Source organism: Parasteatoda tepidariorum, chromosome X1, assembly GCF_043381705.1.
Source record: "Parasteatoda tepidariorum isolate YZ-2023 chromosome X1, CAS_Ptep_4.0, whole genome shotgun sequence".
Classification (NCBI taxonomy): domain Eukaryota; kingdom Metazoa; phylum Arthropoda; class Arachnida; order Araneae; family Theridiidae; genus Parasteatoda; species Parasteatoda tepidariorum.
The window spans coordinates 84,209,839-84,220,444 of record NC_092214.1 but is presented as its reverse complement, the minus strand read 5'-3'; the positions used below and the strand labels follow the sequence as shown (position 1 = coordinate 84,220,444).

Sequence of the window (10,606 nt, the reverse complement as noted above, 5' to 3'; positions counted from 1 at the left end):
AGGCAACAAAATATGAAATATCAGAGACTTCCACGAAAATGTTTTCTGGGAGGAACATCCAGGGAAATACTCATTAAAAGTTTTAAGAAAATACGTATAAATATTTTTTTGTATATCCGTAATATATTCCAGCATGTGGGCATCAAAAATTTTATCAAATTTCAGTAATTTAGTTAAAGCTACTAAACAAAAAAATTTTTGACCAAAAATTAATGTTTTTAACAAAATTTAAATTTTGAAGCAGAAAAAAATATAAAAAAATCATTCTTTCATAAATTTTATTTAATAGAAAATTTGAATTAAATAATAATTATTAATAAGAATTAATTAGGTAATAGCTTTTTTAAAGTAGCATAAAAGAAACAGTGAGTTCAGTGTTCTATATTTATTTTCTTGAAAATTTACTTTGATTTACTTTTGAGCCCCCTTCCGGATGCTCATGCCTAATCTGCCGCTGCTGGTCATAATCAGCAAAAAACATGCCCGAATGAACACTTTTATTTTAAGTAATAATTTGAAATATTAAGAATCATTAACAAAGCAGTATTAAGCACGAATAAGCATTGATGAAGTAAATGCAGATCATTATTACTGACAAAGAAGTATTATTATCAGAATTATAAACTATTATTCTATGTGTATGAACTTTCGCATGTTGCTTTAAAACGGCATCCACTCGCATTTGCTTTTACATTGCACTTTCAACTTTGTATTAATAATTTTCTTTAGAACAGCTTTTATGCTAACTTTATTTCATAAATTCTTACATAATTTAATTTAATAAAATGTAGGTCTTATCTAAAATAATGAATTTTCTTTCCTTTTTTTAATTTATCAATGCCGCTAATTTGCTCCCCATTGACGAATTTCGTCAAAATTTGAGGGACGATTAATCGGTATTTTATGTTACTTTTGATTATATCTACATGATAGCCAAGCATGTTAAAGTGAAAAAAATAAAAGAAAAAGGATGCTGCCCTATCGGCATGTCAGGCAATATAAATTTTGATATTGCCTGGCAAACAAATACAAACTAGTATTCAAACTAAAAACTTAAGTTAAGAAGTAAAATACAAAGATTGTTTAAGTATTTATACCTCAATAACTATATCATTAAAACTTATTTGTTATTGAAAATTCTAATAAAAAAAAAACGTGTTACATTTTATCGTGACAGAAAATATTCAAAAGGATAATTCCGGAAAACTTGTCTGAAGTATCGTGTCCTAAAATGTATCAATGAGTTTATTTCCTGTTCTTGAAATAAGATCACCTTTTAGTCACGAAATTTTAATCGGCATTTACTAGACCTTTTCGAATAAAGAAGGGAAAAGTCTATAATATGCTCGTCCAATTGTAACAGCATTTATTCTCCTCCTGTAAATGCCGATAATTCATAAAAACTGGGATTCAGATCATGCACGCGCAATATCATTCGCGGGCACACCTCCACGATTGCGCTTCAACAGTCCATGACTTGTTGCTATGGTAACAGATGCAAGATTGGCCCTTTTCCTGGATCCACTCTAAATAGTTTCCAGAAAATTTTCACATGTTATCATGATTTAGGTAAGTTCCAAGTTTAAGACATTTTTTTTCTTTCAAAAACTAGATTTAAATATTTCTCCCTAATGTATTTATTTCTCATAAACTAAAAATAAGTAATTTTTTATGATAAAAAAATTTGTTTAATGATTTTTTAGTTATTTAAAATGAATTTCTTAGAACACAGATAAAATGTTATAAAAGCCGGTTATATAATCCTTGCTTTCCGTAACTTTTTTCTAAGATAATTTTTTATTGTAATTTTATTAAAATGACTAAATTATTACTTTTTTAAGACTATAGACAAGAAATATTTAATGATAAGAGAAATAAAGGATATAGAACATAAATGGCATTCACCTCATTTAGATTATTGCAACATTATAGTTTATCACAACTAAAGGATTATATTTTTTACTTAAAGTGAAAACAAAATATTAATGTCAATAACCTTCTCACTACTTTGAACTAATTTATATTTTGAAAGCAGTGACTAGCACACCATTTTTGTTTCTTATCTCATCAAACTTCAACCTACCAACAATATTACTGCTAAAAGGATCATGGAGAGAAAGGGTTAAATTGCCTACAACTTTGAATTACAGTGCAATCACGTGAAAAACATAATTCTTACTGTTTGTCTTATACATTTAAACTTTTTACATAATATAATTCAGATTTATAAAGTTAATTCACATATTGGGTAAATTTTGTAAAATAATTTATTGGTAAAATTCTTATCGTTACAAGCTTCCAAATAAAAAATCCAATTTGAAATCTTTGAAAAGTATTCAAATAAAGTTTGAACAATTTAATATGTTATTTTGTTTTTAAAAATGTAAGTCTGAGAAAATACAAATTCTTTGTAATTGTTCAAAGTATATAAAATTTCAGAATAAAAAATGAAAAAAAAAATAGGGAAAGTTTCTATGCTTATCGCAAAATTTTATACTTTGATGAAGGCTATTTTGTGTATCTTCTTTTAGTTTTGTGTATCGCAATTTGGTACTGCAAGAAAATATTTACAACTTCAGACAATTAGTTAGATACGATCTACGTGCATGAGAATTAAAAATACTATCTCTTTCAATGTTCAATATTGAGAATATTAATCACGTGACATATTTGCGACAAACAGTAAATTCTACTTATAAAATTATCAAGAGGGAGTGCGTTTTTTTGTAATGCCAGAGCATATTTTAGAAAACTGGTTTTGTAATTCAGCATGTGCATAATTAAAATATAATATTACCGTAGCATAGTTAAACATAGCATAATTAAAACATAATTTTACAAAAAAATAAATCAGAGTTTTCATTGTAAGGAATATATGTGAATAAATATCTCAGGAACAAAAGAGGACAACTCCACAAGGAGTACAAGAACTTTTAAAACCTTATACTGTGGGAAATGTATAATTATTTGATGAAATCAAACAAATAAAAGATATTATGACAAGTGGGACTAAAAAAATGAAAAACAATGTCCAAAACATACTTCTTCATAACATTAGTAAGAGGCTCAGTTGTCCTTAAATTAAGCTAATTTGCATGACGTTTGATTGTATCATAAAGCCGTATCAAATGACTGAAACAAATACTTTAAATCCCGCTTTTACTAATCAAAAGTATTTTCAGTTAATAGTGTAATTAAATGTTGTATTTACATGTCTTTGTTTAATTTCGTGGTCAATTTATAATTGTAATAAAGATGTATTATTTTTATCTGGTTCTATTTCTGTATGGATCTTACAGTCAAATAATGAGTATCAAATAAATCATAGAACAACATAGAAAAATATATCGGACACTTTTGAAGCAGTTAAAATAGTTCTTTTATACAAACTGAAGATAGTAAGCTTCAGTTTTAATCTTCATAACGCTTTTTTTTACAATTACGGATACATTTTAAAATCATACTTTTTAATATTGATTATTTTGTACGAAACATTGAATTCGTGACGAATAATTACAAGAAACAAATAATAGTGACCAAACTATAGCTATTTTTATAGTTGAGTTATTATTTTTTAGCACTTCCGACTTGCTAATAAATGGTCAAACCAATCATTTGTACTACTTTATAATTGAAATGGTCATACATTGTGGTAACGGTTACCATCAAAGGTTAAACCTAAACCAATCAACTGAGGTCTGATAAATGGGGAAAAATATTTCTACCTTTGATAAGTATTCTCTTTTTGGTTTCTGGAATAGTTCTATTATTCATAGTTCTTGCTTAGTAGGAATGACCAATTGAATTATGAAATTCATTTTTTATATCCATTAGTTATGTAAAGTACAAAATAAATTAAAAGTTTTCGATGCATTTTTGTTTATTTCTTAATACTCTCTCCGATCATTAATTGAAACATGCATTTACATTTCTGAAATATATCTTTGCAACGATGGATTTAAAACATTCTTGGTATTCTCATAAAGCCAAAAACACGGTAAATTTTACCACCTGGTAGTTTTGGCCATACTTTTTTTACCCTTAGTAGTCTTATGATTTATGGATTATTTACTATCACAGTGAAAATAACGTTTACGGAAATTCTGATTAGCGACCTTAAACACAAAATGCATGAGAAACTGAAATTGTAGAAATTTATCTGGGTTACTTCGTTAAATATCCATTAAAATCTATTATCTATTTAAATATAATAAACTCTGATTTCGTTTATATTTTCTGTTTTCTTGCATCTGAAATCTTTTGGTGTTTAATTAAATGTAAATTCAAAATACTTTTATAAACTTTTTTTTCGATCGCAGATTAGAAAATGCTTGTAATGTTTACTTTTATTTTTGAGAAAATTACATATAAAATTATAAAGATACGACTAGAACATTATTTAGTTTCTGGTAATTCATTAAAAATGCTTAAAATTATTGTACCTCTACTGATAAAAAAAACAGGCTTATATTTTAATCAAAAAATTCTTGCATTTGCTGTGTCATTGAGTGAAGTATAACTTTTCGAGTGAATAGATTTGACTTTTGAAAGTTAAACAATTTATAGCCTTCGAATCTCGGTTGAACCTTAATGGTTAGCTCACATGATGGTTCATAGATAAGGTGAAAATCAGTAGGCTAAAGTTGTCTACGTATTGAATGCTTTTGATAAACTTTTATAAATTTCCTGCATTTTTAAAATTTTTTGATCTTGTTTAATTAATAACGTGTAAATTTATTTAAGCAGTATGTTAACAAGTTGAATCATAGTACAAGTTAGTCCTTATAATTACACAACTCTTTGGTTTAAATTGGTTGGACATAGGGTTAAATTTACATCCTCTATTAAAATTGCCACAAAATTGTATATTGAGAGATTCAATAGTATTGTAATAAATTTTCTACTGCACCACTTTTTTTTGTGAGTGTAGAATGAAAACTTTAGAACATAGATATTTTTCAATAACAATTTTTTGAATTTTCAATCTTGATTCGACATCTTAAAAAATTAAATAACTAAGAAGTATACATTTTATGCATGTCTCTTTCAAACTCGTTACTCGTGTTCAATATCAGAAAAATGGTATAAAAGAAAAACAGAATTTATTAAGTTTAAATACTTAGCAATTGATAATTTTAATAAAAAACATCACAATGAAACATTAATTAAATTGTTTTTTAAATATGGGATTTTCATTTTTCGATATTTTAGTTTTAAATAACAATTTGGCAAAATCTAATGCTTTCTAAAAATGAATAGTTTAATTAAAATTTCCTATTTAAAAATTTTATGAAACAAATATCCGTAAAAGATATCAATTACTATTTAAGTGGAAATGCTATATTTAACACACGTATAAAGTACTTGTTCTACATAAATAATACTGACCTACAGGCTCATAAGTCCAGAATATTCAATTAGCTCCATTCTGCGACTCGAAGCACATTTTAATCGTGTCTCTTCATGCATAGAGCAATATATTTTGCAAAAGACCAAATTTTCTATTAACAAATAGCATATTCAATTATTTTCCGTGGTTTCTGTCAAATCAAGCATGATTACTTAGATTGTAATGGCAGCATTTAGATCCTATTGCATTTAATAAGCATTACGCTTTCATTTACCTTTTTGATTGACGACTAGGATGTTCCATAGTATGTCTGAACGCTGCTGTATCAGTAAGTATAACATTAAATTTTAGAATTTATTTTAACTTTTCTATTTCATTCATAGTTTTAATAAACGGCGGCCTTATTTGAATAGCGGGCTAGCTCCTTTAATGCTTTAATGTCTAATAATTGAATTATTTTTCCTATCCTGTTTCGGTTCCCTGTTTCGCAGCAGTAATAAGCTGTTAATAAGCTGGAGGTGTACCAGTAACAAAATAAGATGACTTGTATGAAAGTTAAGTCCAACACCATTGTTTTGTATTTCGTTTTAAAAAAAGTGGAATTGAACCACTACACTGTTCAAATAAGGCAGAATAATATACTATATTTAGGACTCGAAACACAGTTTTATACGTTTATGTAGTTATTAAAATAATTTTCGGTTGCAGTGTTTTATATGTGGCTATTCGTTACTAACAATTATATAAAATAACTGATAGTTTTAGAATGTTTAATAATAAATTGCATATCTATCATATTAGCAAACGACGGTAAACATTTTCTCATTCATTTCAATAAACGTATGCATAATTTAAGAGACAACTAACTTAATAAAAATCAATATCTTTAAAAAAAAGCATTCATCAATTTTCTTTAATATCTCAATTTACTAAAATACCTCATTTTAAAAGGGTTACAAGTCTTTTAAAACAGTAAAAAGTAGACAATTTTCATTCTACATTTTCATTCATTTCATTTCTAATCGATTTTTAAAATTTATATTAAAATCAAATTGTTTTGTGAACGCATTTGGCTATTATGTTAAAACTTATTGTAATTTTGAAACTTCCTTTATTTTTCGAATATTTATTTTTGTTAATTTTTTTTTCTAAAATTTTATGATATCCATAATGATGGCAAAACGAATGCAAGTATACATTAAGTAATATTTTATTTTGAAAAAACTGAAATTCCCGATTAAAAATATATAATAGTTTTCTATTTGCATAAATGTTAAAACTTATTATAATTAAAAAAAAACATATTTAAATGTTTCTGTCTGCATTTTCTTTAATTTTTTAAAAACAATTTATGATGATTTTGATTATGATTTTAAAACAGCTAAAAAACAAATGTTAGAACACATTAAGTGATATTTAGATAACTATGAAATTACCGATAGAAATATAAAACGGTCTGCCGCAAGCATAATTGTAAAATGTAAAATATTAAATTTGAAAGAAATCTGTCGAAAAATTCTGAAAAATCAAATTTTAAGTACACGACGTCTTTAAAATTTGATTTCTCTAGTGCTATTTCACCAATTTCGTTCAAATTTAGTAATTTGTCTCATAAAATAGCATTCTTTAAAATGATGTAAAAATTTATAGACTTTGCAATTCAAAATAAAACAACAATAAGTAATTATTAAAAAAAAATTTTCACACCGAATTATCGGCGACTAAACGAATTTTACAATTGTGTGCAAAAATGTTTCGATTCGCATTCAAATTCTTGAGATATGGAGAAATACGCAAAAGTAAAATTAACAAAAAACTGTCCTGATACGCTGTGCTGACCACACTATTTGGAACCATACTTTCCAGATTACGACTATCTTCTATATATTGAGGGTAATGAATCTAAATCTGTCGAAAAATATATGTTTGTTCAGAGAAGGTGCATTTTTGGGTCTGATTTCGTAACTTAAATTATCGTCTGCACTAATTAATCAGCATATTTGAGGTCACTTCTTGAACCATTAAGATTGAGTTCCAGTACGAGAAGATTCGATAATTAGGACAAAAATTATTCAGGGGATTAATTTATTTTTCTGTGCACTGTATATCAGAAGCTTTAAATCTGAGATTGGAAGTATATTTGTAAAGTATTTTACAAAAAGATTTATGAACCTTCTTAGAGGTTGATACGAAATTTAAAACCATTGAATCAGGTTGCGTTTTGGCATTACAAACTAGACTCTTACAATATATAATAAGAAATAACTAAAATATTCTTATCTCTTTGTTCTGTCTAATAATTACATAAAAAATAGCAACTTTCAAAATCATACAAATTACGCAAGATTGTTGACGAAATTCAAAGTTAATGTTATCATTGTTATTTTGGTTAAATATATTCAATTATTTTGAGGTGAAGAAGATATTATTTTTCTGGAAAAACTGAGATAAAAAAAGCGTTTTAATAAAGAGTCATAAATTTGAAAAACACAAATTGACCTTTATCATATCAAATTATAAAAAAATATTTTTTCCTTGAGGTGTTTTAGAATATTCCTCCGACAATTAATGTCTCAAATTATAAATTTTATTACAAAAAAATATATGACCTCATAAAAATATATAAAGCTATGTAAGGGAAATAAAATTTTCTAATTTTTTTTCTTTTTAAAGTCTAAAAATGTAAATTCTGTGCATATTAATAGGTCATTACATCCAGTTTAGTTCATTTAAACAAATAGATTTCTGACATTATTAGAAACTTTATGATCTACAAGGATTTCTAAACAATATAATTTGTTATTAAATAAAACCATCATCTAATGTCAAATCTGTACTTTCAATACTATAAAGCAAAAATCTTAGTTTTGTAATGATATTCTTTTTATTTGCTAGTGCTTAACTTCAGTATACGGAAATATGGAGCTGAAATAGCTTTGCTTCATATTCAGTTGCATCGATTAAATATGAATACAACCGCGTTTTCATGTCAAGCTGATTACAAAGGCAGTTCACCCTGTATAAATTTTTAAACAGTTACGATAATCAATTGGAGAATCTCTCTAACAGCGAGACTTCTCGCTCTAACTATTTGAGGAAACATCACTTCGTTTTCACTAGACTATTTCTTTAATTATGAAATCACTATGTAAAATATTTGAAAAAATTTACATACTTCTGCGCATTAAAATATTTGTGAAAAAGTTATTAAGCTAAACAATAAAAGTCTTGGATGAATATTAGCTAATCTATTTTAAAAATATCACTTTTATTAAGATTTCTTTATTTTTAAAATTTTTATTTTGGTGAAAATGTTATAAAGATTATATGAAAGGTTTTCGATGATGCGCGATCTTCGTTATAATAGAATTTTCACAATATTGTTTCTTTAATTATTATATTATCTTATAAATATTTGCAAAACTTTACATACTGTTACACTTGTCTTTTAAATAAAGTAATCCATTAATACGTGTCAAAATATTTGCTCAAAAGCTGTGCAACTAAATAATCAAACTCTTGGATAAAAATTAGCTAATCTATTTTAAAAATGAAAGTACTTAAGCGCTTTTTTTTTTTAGATTTTTATTTTAGTGAAAATGTTATAAAAATTATATAAAAGGTTTTCGAGGACGCGCGATCGTCGATAAAATAGAATTTTCGCAATATTGTTTCTTTAATTATCATATTATTTTATAAATATTTGCAAAACTTTACATACTGTTACACTTGTCTTTTAAATGAAGTAATCCATTGAAACGCGTCAAAATATTTGCTCAAAAGTTATGCAACTAAACAATCAAACTCTTGGATAAATATTAGCTAATCTATTTTAAAAATGAAAGTACTTAAGCGCTTTTTTTTTAATTTTTATTTTAGTAAAAATGTTATAAAAATTATATAAAAGGTTGTCGATGATGCGTGATCGTCGATAAAATAGAATTTTCACAATATTGTTTCCTTAATTATCATATTATCTTAAAAATATTTACAAAACTTCACATGCTGCTGCACTTGTCTTTTAAATAAAGCTATCCATTGATTCACACCGAAATATTTGCGTACAAGTTTTTCAACTAAACAATAAAACTCTTGGATGAATATTAACTAATCTACTTTAAAAATAAAAATATTGCTTGAATCGAGATTTTTTAAAATTATTTTTCAAATTTCTACTTTCGTGAAAATTTTATATACATTATGTAAAAGGTTTCTAATGATGTGCGATTGTCGGCAAAGTAGAATTTTTACGATATAGTTCTATATTGCATATAAAACAGAATTTTTACTATATTCTATCTAAAGCATTTACAAAATCTTACGTACTGCTATTTTGTCTTATAATAATAAATTTAAAAATTTAGAAATAATAATTTTAAAAATATTAAAATTACCTATAGATGCACGTTTCAAAACTTTTTTAATTACTTCTCTGGCATTTCTGAAAGAGATTGAGTAATTTTTTAATTAGTGTTTATGAACAAGAAACACGCAACCTAGGTAAAATCAATTATTTAATGAGTATATTAGTTATAAGATCACTTTGATAATCAATTCATAATTATGTATTTGTATATAAGCAAGGACAGGTTATAATACTTATTTTCGAATAGAATATATCAAATACTGCAACTTATTGTAGTAATAATGTGGGAATTTATATTGTTTCTTTTATTGTACTAAAAAAATAAAATATTTAAAAAAATGCTTAATTTTTATGAAATAGTTATACAACTCAACAATAAAACTCTTTGATTGATATTGCCTAATCACTTTTGAAAATAAGGAAATATTAATGTATTAAAAAATTTTTTTTTTTTTTTTTAGATTTTTTAAAGGAGCACTTAAGTAAAAATTTATCAATATTGTATAAAAGATTTTCGACAATATGCGATCATCGATTAAATAGAAACGTTAAGAATATAAAACATAGCTAAACACAGCATCAAACTAAATGCGAATTGCAAATACGTACTTAATTTATTGTTAAGCAGTAATTAGTTAGGAAGACAATATGCTTCAAGTTAGGATTGCCAAGACGCTCGTGAACTACAGAAAAAAAGACAACAAGGGATTATTTAAACGAAGTACTCCGTTGTCCTATTATTTTTGAACTTAGTTGGTATTCTCGCTTTTCTGGGTATTGTTACTAATTTTATATATTTTAAACACTATTGAGCTTCCCCCATTTCTGAACACTGTTTTATTTATGTTGTGGCATCAGCCAGATTAACTGTAACTGTGTGTTAACTGTTT

General features: G+C 25.8%; 1 protein-coding gene across 1 annotated transcript in view; it reads left to right on the top strand.

Annotated features, from left to right (window-relative positions):
- Nucleotides 1-1,446: 1,446 nt before the first annotated feature.
- The window catches only part of LOC107437473 (MAM and LDL-receptor class A domain-containing protein 1), a 67,707-nt gene continuing 58,547 nt past the window's right edge, over nucleotides 1,447-10,606 (top strand). Inside the window, exon 1 of the mRNA XM_016049487.3 lies at nucleotides 1,447-1,569. The gene's annotated coding sequence lies outside the window, so the exon portion shown is untranslated. The remainder of the gene's footprint in view (nucleotides 1,570-10,606) is intronic.